This window comes from Pleurodeles waltl, chromosome 7 (genome assembly GCF_031143425.1).
Source record: "Pleurodeles waltl isolate 20211129_DDA chromosome 7, aPleWal1.hap1.20221129, whole genome shotgun sequence".
NCBI lineage: Eukaryota > Metazoa > Chordata > Amphibia > Caudata > Salamandridae > Pleurodeles > Pleurodeles waltl.
The window spans coordinates 352348750-352362965 of record NC_090446.1 but is presented as its reverse complement, the minus strand read 5'-3'; positions in this window follow the sequence as shown (position 1 = coordinate 352362965).

Below are 14216 nucleotides of genomic sequence, written 5' to 3'. Positions count from 1 at the left end.
TAGGAACCCCAAAAGGTGAGTACCAGAGTACTCCCCAGCGACCAGAAGAGAAGAGGTAAGTACCTGTTTTTTTCCCAAACCCACAGGTAAAGTTTGTGAAAGGACTGTGCAAGACCCAAGCAAGACTGGAAGAAACAGAGGATGGATCCCGACAGAAGGCTACCTGCAAATGAAGGGGCCCAAGTCCAGATCCAGTTAGGGTGTCCGGTTGAGGTAGGAGCTACTACCCACCCTTCTGGAGATGCGGGACCAGGTTGATGGTGAAGACCAGGAGCCGGCTATGCAGCATAGGGGCAGGAGAAGAGTTCCAGAAGTGATGCAGTCGATGTCCCATGTCTGAAGAAGAGTTGCAGTCTGTCAGTGGTCTGGAAAAACCACAAACAAGCTTGGCAAAGGCAACTGTTGCAATATAAGAGTTGCAGAGCTGCTGGGGACCAGGAAGGTCTAGGGGGACTCAACCCAAGCAGGTGAGTCCCAAGTAACCCTCAGCAATGAGGAGAGCCAGAAGTCGAGGATTCAGCTCTCACAGGCAACTCACAGGCAGCAGGCACAGGAGTCTCTATGAGGTCCACTCAGCACACATGGAGAGAAGTCCCATGTCACTGGAGTAGCAGGCAGGAGAGTGTGTATTGCAGGGAAGAGTGCTGGAGGTGGGAGCTACACAGAGCCGGAGAAGAGCCAGCAAACCTTGGTAGCTGCAAGAGTCGCGGTGCACAGGGGTACTGTCCTGCAAGGACAGGCAAGGGCTCACCGTTTCCCAACTTGGACAACTGGTAGAGAGGACCAATGGGACTACTCCAGACCACCACCTGTGTTGCAGGATTCCCTCAGTTCGGGAGGAGAGAGGATTCATGCAGCCAGTCCTCGTTGCAGTTGGTACCTGCTGATGCAGGGGAGTGACTCCTTCACTCCAAGGGAGATTCCTTCTTGCTTCTAGTGCAGGCTGGAGACTCATTGCCCTCAGAGGATACACAGCCGAAATGTTGTAGTTGCTGGAGGGTGCCGGAGAAACAATGTAGCACAGTGGAGTCATTGCTGGAGTTTCAGATTGTTGGTTCCTGGAGGGTCCAGTTGCAGTTCTGGTGGCCAGAAGATTAAGTAAACAATGCAGAGGAGTCCTGCTGGAATCTTGCACGTCGAATCTGAGGACCTACCCAAGAGGGAGACCCTAAATTGCCCAGGAAGGGGGATCGGTCACCTAGCAGGGTGACCACCTATCAGGAGGGGGCTATGACATCACTTCCCTGACTGACCACTCAGATGCTCCCAGAGACCTCTCCCCACCTTGGATTCAAGATGACAAAATCAAGTGGCCACCTGGAAGAGCCCTGGGCACCACCCCTGGGGTAGTGATGAACAGGGGAATGGTCACTTCCCTTTCCATTGTCCAGTTTCGTGCTAGAACAAGGACCGGGGGTCCCCGGACTGGTGCAAACCAATTTATGCAAGGAGGGCACCAAATGTGCCCTTCAAAGAATACCGGTGGCTTGGGGAGGCTACTTCTCCCAAGCCATGTAACACCTATTTCCAAAGGGAGAGGGGGGTTGCCTCCCACTCCCAAAGGAAATCCTTTGTTCTGCCTTCCTGGGGTTGAGCTGGTCAAGCAGCAGAAGGGCAGAAACCTGTCTGTAGGATGGCAGCAGCGCGGGCTGCCCAGGAAAACCCTGCAGACTGGTAGGAGCAAAGCTGGAGTTGCTCTATGGAGCCCCCCCAGATTGCATGGAATCATACAACCAATATTGGCAACAGTATTAGGGTATGATCGTGACATGTTTGATACCAAACATGTCCAGGTTCTGAGTTACCATTATGTAGCTGGACACAGGTGACCTGTGTCCAGTACATGGGTAAAATGGCTTCCCCACACTTACGAAGTCCAGGAAAATGGAGTTGGAGTTCATAGAGGCACCTCTGCTAATGCAGGGGTGCCCTCGCACACAGGTACTTGCACCCTGCCCTCTGGGCTAGGAGGGCCTGCCATAGGGGTAACTTACAGTGACCTGGTGCAGTGACCTGTAGTGAAAGGGTAAATGCAGCTTTTCACACAGGCTGCAATGGCAGGCTTGCAGACACATTTTGCATTGGCTCCCATGGGTGGCATAATACATGCTGCAGCCCATGGGGACCCCTGGTGCCTCAATGCCCTGGGTGCCTACGTACTATATACTAGGGACTTACATGGGGGCACCAGTATGCCAGTTGTGGGGTGTACACAGTCAGGAGCAATCAAATTTGGAGGGAGAGAGCACAGTCTCTGGGGTCCTTATTAGCAGGATCCCAGTGAACACAGTCAAAACACACTGACAGCAGGCAAAAGGTGGGGGTAACCATGCCAAAAAGAAGGTACTTTTCCACAGATACTGACATGGGTAAGGAGCGTCCAACATTAGGACAATTCTGCATACCTGCTGGGGTAATTATGGATACAGGAATGGCAATGGGTATGTATATACTGACTGGCAATTTTGAATAATGATAAGGCTAGAGCACCTTCAAAACTAGAGCAATTCTGCATACTGGCAGATACAATTGGGAAAACTGGAATAGCAGAAGGAGTTTACATTGTGAAGGGCAATTGTGGAAGTTGTCAAATGTATGGTCTACTTTTAAGCAAAATACTTTGGGCCGGATTTAGATTTTGGCAGATGGGTTACTCTACTACAACGATGACGGATATCCTGATCGTCAAAATATAAATCCCATTATTTCCTATTGAATTTATATTTCTGCGGACGTGATATCCGTCACAGTTGTGACTGAGTAACCTGTCCGCTGAAATATAAATCAGGTCTTTTATGAATACGAGATGAAAGGACAGTGTAATTGAAGGCAAACACACAGCAGTTGACAAAGCATTATTAATTACTGGCCATGCCCTAAAGCACTTATGAAGAGCACAAATACAAATTTAGGGAAATGTTGCAGTTTTACATGTAAGCCCATAATATTTTTATACTGTAGAAAATAGCCGTCTCCTTACTACCCACAATAATATATGAATATTTGTAAAAAGAAGGCCATACTGTTTGACCTCATGCATTAGTTCAAGTACACTGTACACTTGTCGTATGTTGAGCAGGAAGATATACCAAAGGCTGTCTCACAGAGGGTATAAGTTACTTATGAAACTGATATTGCTCCTTGCGTGTAACCACATCAAAAATAATAACACAACACCTTGGATTCAGATTTATATATTTGGGGACAAAAAAACACAGATAAAAGGAAAGAAAAGTGAATTGCATCATAGTGAAGCCGTTAGTGGTTAGTTTGATAAAGACCGGCTAAGTGGTAGGTGGCTGGTTGAAGATGTGTACATGTGTGGTATCTGTACTTCATCTAGCTTGAGCAGCTTAAGAAAGGCAGCCATTGAAACTACATTTATGGCTCTTGGCTAAGTCAATTAAAGTGGCCTCTTACAACCAAAGTCCCAGAAATTATTTTGGGGCAATTGTTAACTCAAGGGGTGTATTTGGTACAGTAACATGTTCTAGAGAATTACAAATTCCCAGTAATACATACATTTGGGACAATCTAATAAATGAATGCAGAAAGATGCATTTCCTTTAATGGATCCAGTCAAAAAATCGAATATCTTGAGACCAGTTAGATATACAGAGACCACAATCACCAGGCCTAATGTTTAAAGTCACTAAACTATAACTGTCATATACTTACCATTTTAACACCCAGAAGTGCAGAGTCAGGCTGGACAGAAATGTTTAATAGAAACACAGAGGGCCATATTTATACTTTTTGACGCAAAACTGCGCTAACGCAGTTTTGCGCCAAAAAAATTAGCTCCGGCTAACGCCATTCTGAAGCACCATGCGGGCGCCGTATTTATTGAATGGCGTTAGCCGGCGTTAGCCGACCGGCGCTGCCTGGTGTGCGTGAAAAAAAAACACATACACCAGGCAGCGCCGGCGTAGGGAAAAATGGCGTTTGGGCGTCCAAAACTGGGGCAAGTCAGGCTGAGGCAAAAAAATCATCTTAACCCGATTTGCGCCATTTTTTTTGGGCGCCCAGACGCCATTAACATGACTCCTGTCTTAGCAAAGACAGGAGTCATGCCCCCTTGCCCAATGGCCATGCCCAGGGGACTTATGTCCCCTGGGCATGGTCATTGGGCATAGTGGCATGTAGGGGGGCACAAATCAGGCCCCCCTATGCCAAAAAAAAAATTAAAAAAAATACTTACCACAACTTACCTTTTCTTCCCTGGGATGGGTCCCTCCATCCTTGGGTGTCCTCCTGGGGTGGGCAAGGATGGCAGGGGGTGTCCCTGGGGGCAGGGGAGGGCACCTCTGGGCTCATTCTGAGCCCACAGGTTCCTTAACGCCTGCCCTGACCCAGGCGCTAAAATCCGGCACAAATGCGGGTTTTTTAGTCCCGCCCACTCCCGGGCGTCATTTTTGCCCGGGAGTATAAATACGACGCATATGCATCGCAGTCATTTTTTAAGACGGGAACGCCTACCTTGCATATCATTAACGCAAGGAAGGTGTTCACGCAAAAAAATTACGCTAAATCCATGAACTTTGGCGCTAGACGCGTCTAACGCCAAAGTATAAATATGGAGTTAGTTTTGCGTTGAATTTGCGTCGAAAAAAACGACGCAAATTCGGCGCAAACGGAGTATAAATTTGCCCCAGAGTGTGCAGACTATTGTTTTGGGCCGGTCTATTTGGTTCAGTGCTTGGTGGTCATCTGAGCTCAGAGTTCCGCCTGAGCCACTAGAGTTAGTTAAACATCTTGGTCTGAAACTGGACAAGGAACTCTCTTTTCGACTTCATGTGACAGGAGTAACAGAAACAGCCGCCTGCTTTTCATTGCTGAAAAGCTTAAATAAGATCTTTAGAATTGTGCTAGAATATATGCAAAAAATCATTATCCGTGCGCAGATTACCTTTCATCTTGATTATGCAACATCTTACATCTTGACCTGCCCGACTTTTTGATCCAGCATTTGGGGGTGGCACAGAATGCAGCAGTCTTCTTAATCTAACAAAACAGGAACCTATAGTACTCATCTAAGAGCCTTACAATGGCTGCCAGTACGCAAAAACACAATTTTTAAATGCCTTCTTTTAACTTCCATAGCCTATTATGAGAAAGGGGAAACATGATTTCCTGCTGTCCCATCAGACCTTTGAGATCCTCTAATCAGCTTCTGCTACAAGGCCCCAAAATGCAACGCACCCAAGCACACTGCTTTTCTTTCTCCGCCCTGGCCCGTAAGTGATGGACAAGATTTCTGATTGTCATCTGTAGTTATGGGACTGAATAGAGACTCAAATCTCAGTAAAAAGCATTGTTTTCCGTTTCAGCAAACTTTCCCAGATCTCTTTGTGCTAGCCAGCACTGGGATGCTCTCTGGGCAGCTTTTCACTATAAACAATGTATCCATTCATTTATCCTGTCCCATACATAGCCCGTGTGGCAGGGTTTTAGGTACGTTTACTCCAGTAACAATCGAACGGCTTGTGGCTCTCAAGGATATGATGATTTAGACATAGAGAGGCAGGATACATTCCTACAGTGTGAACTCTGAAAGAACACACTCATGATTCAAATAGGCAGTGGGCATAATACCATGAAATTTGGAATAAGGACCTTTTCTGGTGTTGCCTTCTGGCTGTCTTTTATCGGCATGGCCAGTATTTTAATGTTAAGGTGCGACAAAAATATGTAGAAAATGGGCCAAAGCTGGGATTTTTCCCCTTTTCAGTACATACATAAAGCAACAAATACAAAAAAAATCACTTTAAAGGTGTACTTGGGCTTCCTGAGTGATAACTGAAGTAAAGAAAGCCACAAATATCATGTTGTAAATGACTACAAAGTATGTTTCATGGGGTCTAATTCAAGTACCAATCCCCGAAGCCTTACAGCATCGTAAATTGTAAAAATAAAAGGCAATTTTTCCTAAGGTAGATGGCAAGCTTAGCTTATCGCTGTGTGATACTTGGGGACACAAGTAGTATGTGTATTAATGAATTTACATTAATGTATTTGATTAATTGTAGGCCTTAGGTTAGTGAGGTGTGGGCCTAGTTTGCACAGCCTTATATTGAGCTTAATTGTTTAGTAAAATTGTGGGAATGTATGTCTAGAGAAATTAATTCATGTATTGTACACACTGTTGACCAAACGTTAGCAGGTGTCTTTAACTTTCTCATGAGAACTGCTGCTAGAATATCTTGTATCAGTAGTTGTTACACTGTATAGCTTGATGCGTGAGAAAACGATGTTCCCAGGAGCTCACAATGGATGTACTGACTGGAGTACGGTTGGATACAAAAAGGATACCTGACAAGCCTGATGATGGGAACAGAAGAAGATGAGCCAATCATCGACATGCGAAAGACATTTTATACATATCTTAGATTTGAGGTTTAATCCTTATTGGGCTAATAGTAAACATACGATTTTCTGACCAATGACAAAGTGGAAAGTTCTTTAGACAATTTTAACTTAGTCTGACTGCACAGAGAGGCGTGCGCCTGCCCCAACTTTTGATTTCCTCCGTAGAGTTTCATTCTTTTCTGCCTGGGGAGCTGAACAGTTCCTGATGATTTGTTTCCTATCTTTACTTTATTGCTTAAAATCCTGATGCTGAATGCTGACCCCTTAGACATTGTTTCTTAAATGGTTGAGAGAGTTAGAGTCCCCGTTTCTGAACCATTCCCTTTCACTGCCCATTGCTGATGCTGACCGAACTGATGTCCAACTGACGAAGATAATCGCAGCATGCTGATCCATATGAGGAGAGGTATAACAAAATGGTATTGTACTTGTTGGAAGTTTGTTCTTTGTTTCTAGGTACCAACCGCTAATTTTGATAGAGCCATAGTTAGATGTTTTCCAAATTAACTCTGACTACATTTGTTTGCATGAAGCCCAAACATGCTATTCTAATCAGAAGGTTAGTTAGGGAGACCCAGAGAATGCTAACAAACTATAAATAAAATTTGATATTGCTCATTCGCTGAACCTAGATGTATGCTATTTCTATTGTACAGTTATTCTTGCTACTGATTTGTACTATGACTCTCGAATGTTTAGTGAGTAATCTGTTAGCTAAATTGAGATTCTTTAGAAGATTTGGTCAACCGGTGTTATTCCTATATGTTTATCAGTTGGTTTTGATACTAATTTACGTGACATTAGCATTGTTAATCGAGGGAAATAAACACTCTAACTTTTACTAAATGGTGTGGTTATTCGTGACCAAATGGGTCATGGTGTGTAAAGATTACTGACTCCAAAGGATATTTGATGTTGTTTATTGATTATGATGATGTATTTGCATTGAAATCTGAGACTTATGGTGGAATCACTCTAAGCATAGTCAAAAAGTCCATCGAACTTCTAACGCGTCCCCTTATGAAGTAACAATAAAAGACCAAATAAGGACAGACATGCTCACACTCTCTAGAAAGTAATGATTTAGGCATGCTTCCCCAGCTAACTTTCCCAGATTTCTTTGTGCTAGCCAGCGCTGGGATGCTCTCTGGGCAGCTTTTCACTATAAACAATTTATTCATTCATTTATCCTGTCCCATACATAGCCCGAGTGGCAGGGTTTTAGGGACGTTTACTCCAATAAAAATCCAACGCCTCGTTGCTCTCAAGGATGTGATGATTTAGGCATAGAGAGGCAGGATACATTCCTACTGCTTGAACTCTGAAAGAACACACTCATGACTCAGATAGGCAGTGGGCATAATACCATGAAATTTGGAATCAGGACCTTTTCTTGTGTTGCCTTCTGCCTGTTTTTATTGGCATGGCTAGTAATTTCATGTTGGGGGGAGGGCAAAAATATGTAGAAAAATGATCCAAAGCTGGCATTTTACCCCTTTTCAGTACATTCATAAAGCAGCAAATATAAAAAGAAATCACTTTAAAAGTGTACATGGGCTTCTTGAGTGATAACTGAAGTAAAGAAGACCAGGAATATCATGTTGTAAATGACTACAAAGAATGTTACATGGGGTCTAATTCAAGTACCAATCCCAGAAGCCTTACAGCATCCTAAATTGTAAAAATAAAAGGTCATTATTCTTAAGAAATATGGCAAGCTTAGCTTATCGCTGCGTGATACTTGGGGACACAACTGAGTTCAAGGGTCGGACTAGAAACCAGTATTAGCTGCAGCAAGAATGTTCAACCCAGCCCCCGACAGCAGGAGGCGCTGAGTAAATTGGGGCCATGGAGACATGGCTGGGTGAGTCAAGGCGTCCTGCCCTGGAAACTGCCTCTAGATTGTAGACCATGGATACTCAAAGTACGGCCCGCGGGCCTCATGCGGCCCCTCTGACCTTTACATGCGGCCCCTTAGGCAACAGGAGCACTGAGCAGCTGTTTGCTCGACCGCACTAACAATAAAAATATTAAATAGACACACAATCATTTAGTTCAAACTTAGTTGGTGTTAAAGAAAGGAAGTAACTAGGGACTCCTGCACCTAACTTTAGAAGCGCCTTCATTTTTAAAGACATCTTACAGTCTCTTCAAAATTAAAAAAAGTGTATTTAGTAAACATGCAGAACCTTTTCGCCTTACTACAATGTATTTTATCAGTGCATTGAGATGTATTCATTTAAAAGTGATAGTTTTCAAACATACATTTGGACACATTAATTCTTCTCCTTACCCTGAGAACACCACCAATAGTAAATTAAAGAGGCAAGTCACTTGGTATGTGCACTTTATGGGTGGCCTGGGTTCCTATCATACGTGAACCAAATTATAGTTTATTAAATCAAACATAGAAGCAGGTTATGTGCAGCACACACCATGAATCATATATTTCGAGGTCCCCTTAAGTGTGATAATGCAGAGAAAGGAGGGAGAGAGATTAAAACATTGCCTCAGATCACACAATTTGGAAAAGTGGGTAAGCCCGGATTAATTCCAGGTTTTGTGCATTTCAGCCACTAGATGTATATTCTTTGCTTCTTCTATGCCTACCTTGCCACCAATCCCCCCCAGCCACCCCACCCCAACCAACCGCCACTGCCCTGGCATCAATGCGGCCCCCAGGCACACCACAGACCAAACTTTTTGGCCCCTGGGAAAATGTTTGCGAGTACCCATGTTGTAGACCATCCGGAAGATGCCGGACTGGCAGAAAGGCCAGTCTGGCCCTGTTCCAGCACTCCCTCACAACTAGAGGAGAAACCACGGAAGAGGCGGAGGCCTGACTTAAAGCTCTGTGGTGTTGCTGCAGTGCATGACTTTGCGACCCTATCAGGACCTCACCGCTAGAAGCAGCCAGACGGGAACAGCAGATAATACGGGACATTCAGGGATGGCGCGTGAGAGCCGAGCTTCCTGCAAGCCAGCTCGGTATTGTACGTGACCGGATGCCCTCCCTGAGCTTATTCACGAAATAATGGGATTAACTTGTTTTATACCGCACCTCTGTCTTTTCCATACGGTAAAAGTAGCAATTATAAATAGTGTCATTTTAATTCCACTTAATTTACATTGTTAAAAGGAGTAGGCCTTTTCGGAATTCGAACTAATGACCTAAATATTATCGCGTAAAGGATGATGACTCTAAGGTATGCATACTGTTTTAAAGAATACCACACAAAACTCTAAAAGATTATCTGTTTGGAACAGTTTAGGCACAGGTGACCTTCATTTATTTTTTATCTGTTTAAGGACAGACACGCACTGAACGGTTAGATGTAAACAACTGTTAATGGCAATTAAGAAAAAAAATGAATGATCACTTAACCTGAAATGAAGTTTTGATAGGTGTGGCAAATGTACATGGTTAATATTCAGCTTCAAACATTATAATTTATGAGCAAAATACGTTCATGTGTTTCCATATATGAACACATCTTATTTACATTTACACACTGTATGTGATATTCTGCTATATACCGTGGACTAATGAATTTCAGTCTTTAAAATGGGACCATGTTAAACATTCTGATGCAAATAAATAGTGTAAATATTTGTCGCATTTTAATGCAGCCTCCAGTGACGGTTTGCTTGGCTATAAAAAGCAAGATCAGGTTCAATTGACATTATCATGCTGATTTTGAATAGTGAATTACAGTTTTATTTCATATGTAGTTAGGGAATTGGGTTCCAATAAATATTTTGCGAGCAGATATTGCCATCATGACAGACAATGAGATATTACAGGCTTAGTTGCTCTATCAATGTTGTCAGCTATTTTATCTGTCCTGAATATCTCCATGTTGAAGTAACTAACTATTAATAGTTACTAATTAATTGATAGTTATTATAATTAATTATTGATTATCATAAAAATATGTGAAGGCCATTCAGGGTTACAAAGAAAGAGTCACAGTGAACCTGCCACTTCTGAAATGATTACCACCCTTTACATATGTAAATATTGAGTGGAGGTTGACCATAGGAGCAGGGCAGTACTGCTCTACATGCCGCAGAGCAATTGCATTGTCACTTGCACGCTGGGTGAAATTGTAGGTACTGAAACGGCTCCGACCCTGGGCATAAAGGATGATATTTTGGAAATAGGCATGGTAGTGATGATTTACATGGGGGGTACTATGTGTATCCAAGAATGGTAATGTTTGCTTTAAATACTTACTCTAGTTTAGTCTGACCTTAATGCAGCATCGGTTTACAACTTGTCCCACAAGCTCCCACTGAAAGGCAACACAAACCTTCAAAGTAATTAGACATTCCTTCAAAAGCTTCCCAATTGATACTATCCAATAAACATTTATTCCCCACTCCCCATTTATATCTGATACTAATACCCTTGTCAGCTCCCTCAACATTGCCTTCCAATACATAACCACTATAGCAGCTGGCCAACTATGCCGGTCTCTCACCTACTGTGACCTGTCAGCCCCTCTTTTTTAGGTCGAGCATAGCAGCACGCAAGTGCTGCCTTTCTTGACATGTTGTAATCTATTCTGTGGGCTTTAACCTTGGCCATCTCACAGCCATCTCACGGCCATCTCTTTCATTCGTTCCTGGGTCTGCCTTTCAAAAATCCCTTGATGTCGTTGGTAAATGCTTTTGTTTGTCCCACCTTGAGGCAGTTTTCTTGCTGCCTTGGAGACTGAACGTGTTGCAGGCATTATTGCACAATAGGGAAGGTACCATAGTGTGGCTCACAATTTTTTCTTTTGCCTTGCCACTTCGCTTATGGTGGTATGTTGTTTCTTTGTCTTCCTTGGTATCGGGCATCTTGCTGTTTCTTTGTGAATCCTGCAGGGGCTTTTTTATTTTTTTGGCAGTTTTATGCAGCACAAACTTGATACAAAGTTATTGAACTGCTGTATTTTTTGTTTTTTGTTTTGCAGTTTTATATTGCGCAAACTCGATAGAAGGGTATTACAGCGGTTTGCATGAGTTCCGGTTACATTACACAAGAACATATTAATTTTTGGTAGCAAGGGGAGATTGAGTGATTTGCCCAGAAGCACAGGATGTTGAGCTGATGCCGAGACTCGAGCCGTGTTCCCCAGCTCCAAAGTCGTCAGCCTTGACCCTTATGCCACATCCTCTCCCCTGGGGTTCTTTGTCTGGTGCGTGTTGGGGTAGTCTGGGAATAACTCATTTTTGTGTATAGTGCTTGGTAATACAGGTTCTGCCATTTCATAGTGCAGCAAAGCAGGTGCCATTCTTAGCAAAATTGCTATAATTCATTTGCATCGACCTTGCTGAGATGAAGAGGTGAAAAAGCTATGTCAGGATTATTTTTTGTTTTTTGGCAGTTTTATGTAGCGCAAAGTTGACACGAAGGTATTAGAGCGCTTTATTTAATTATTTTATTTGCAGTTTTATAGAACCCGAAGTCAATACAAAGGTATTACAGTGCTTTATACGAGCACCGGTTACATTAAACAATAACACATTTATTTTTGGCAGCAAGGGGAGATTAAGTGATTTTCCCTCAATCACAGGATGTTGAGCCGGCGCCAAGACTCAAACAGTGTTCCCCGCTCCAAGGTTGGTACCTTTGGCCCTTGTGCCACATCATCTCCCATAGGGTTTTTTTGTCTGGTGCATGTTGGGGCAGTCTGGGAATAACTCGTTTTTTACATAAAGCGCTTGGTAATACAGGTTCTGTAATTTTATAGCGCTGCAAAGCAGGGGCCATTCTTAACAAAATCACTATAATTCATTTGCATCGACCTTGCAGAGATGAAGAGGTGAAAAAGCTATGTCAGGATTGTAATCTGTGACATTCTCGTTCTGTTAAGTCCTTTGCAATGGGTGCATTAACCAACTGACTTGAATAGAGCTTAACACTAGCTGACAGCACGTGCTCTTGATAACCTCCGGAGGATCACCAACCAGGCACACAGGTTAGTTCCAGGCAAGAATATGGCATAAAGTGTTCTCTAAAAATGGTGGAAAAGTAGTCGTGACTTCAGACCCAATCACTTCAAGCCTCAAGCTGGATAGCAAAAAACATCTATCCTTTATATGTAAATTGGTCCTCTTCAAACAGAATTCAGTTATTAGAGGCAGACATTTCCCTAATGCTGTAGCACAAAGAAGCTAACACAAGGGTGCTACAGTGAGAGGAGCAGAGTATCATAGGGCACAAACGTGGAGCAAACTCCATCACTTCCTCCTCTCAGAATTCACTGGTTTCATGGCTTTGACAGTCCCCTTACAGCTACTGCATCCTTGCAGATGCCACTTCCAGAAGCGCTGTCTAAAACAGTGCTCAAATAGCACTGCTTCCTGTTTGAAGAAGGCCCACCTTGAATATTTCCCACGGTTGCTGTCACAGGCGCAGAGCACTTCCCGTCACCCTCTGGACTCCTGTGTATAATATCACAGCCAGTCTGTAGAATGAGACAAAAACACTTCCAAGTTGGGGCCCTTGTTGTGTCCTCTTTCCTGCAGTGACAGGCCTTGGAGGGTTGCTGTGACACCTGATATACACCCACTACACTCCAAACCAAAACACATAGGTAAAAGACATTGTCATTTACAATGCCAATAGCTCTAACTCTCACAACTGATCCTCCAGATGTGGCTGACCCTTAATGAACAGATGCTCCCCTTAACCATAAGATCTGACAGTGGCACTCTTGCAGCCTAATCTGTTAGCTCCTCGCACAAGTTTTGTTACCCCCACCCACACTCCAACCCTGTTCCATTATATAGTTCTTGGATCTAACGTCTCCACTGATGAGATTAGGTAACTCCCTCACCTTTGGTGCACATAGCCACCCTATACTAAGGTTATCTGATATTAGTCCTCACCCAACCAAAGTCCCTAATATGGGTGACTAGCAAGCCACACTTAGTAAAGTTATATGTATAAGCCCCACCATGTGTTTTCAAGTACAGTGTTTGCTTGCTTATGAAAAATGGCAACAAGATTGGTTGCTAGGCCAAAACTGATAACGCGTCAGAACCTTGATAAGTAAACTTACAAGGAGACACGTCTAGGCCAATGAACCTTTTGACCACGTTTGGAGACTTCCCAGAATGAGATATCCTTTGACATCACAATCAATAGGTCAATAACCCCTTCAATATTCACAATAATTAATTAATCAAGCTAATCAATAACAATTAATATAGATCAATACAACGAACGCACCATGACCTTTCAGCCATGAATAACCACACAAATCTAGTAAGTGTTAGGATATTTATTCCCTATTAGTTACAATCTAGAATCATATTTATTAGTTTCAACAACAACAAGCACATCAAAACACTATAACTTGGCAATCAGAGCAAAACCTTATCAAAGCATAGATCATGAACATTAGAATAAAGCACAACGTTAATATGAATCAACTTTAGCAGCGTATCATTAGTACATTATTCAACAAAGCAAGAATTCAGTCATTTGTCTATTTGCATCCGTTATTAGTGAATTCCTTAACTAACTTCGAATTAGCATCAGCATGTTGGGCTTCATGCAAAACAATTTGGCAAACATATATTTGGAAAAACATCTAACTATGGCCTCTATCAAAAGAGCAGTTGGTACCTAGAAAGAAAAGGCAAACAGACAATTTCAATTATCATCAGATAGTTACCCATCCGAATGAGCCAGCAAACAGAGTCAGTCTTCGTCCTCAGGACATCAGTCTATTCGCCACCTGCAAAGATAGGACAGGCAAGTCTCAATAGGGCATAGATAAAGAACAAGGCTCTTCCCTCATAAGGAGGAGAAGTGTATATCGGACAAAGAGTAAGATGAGGATGGTTTA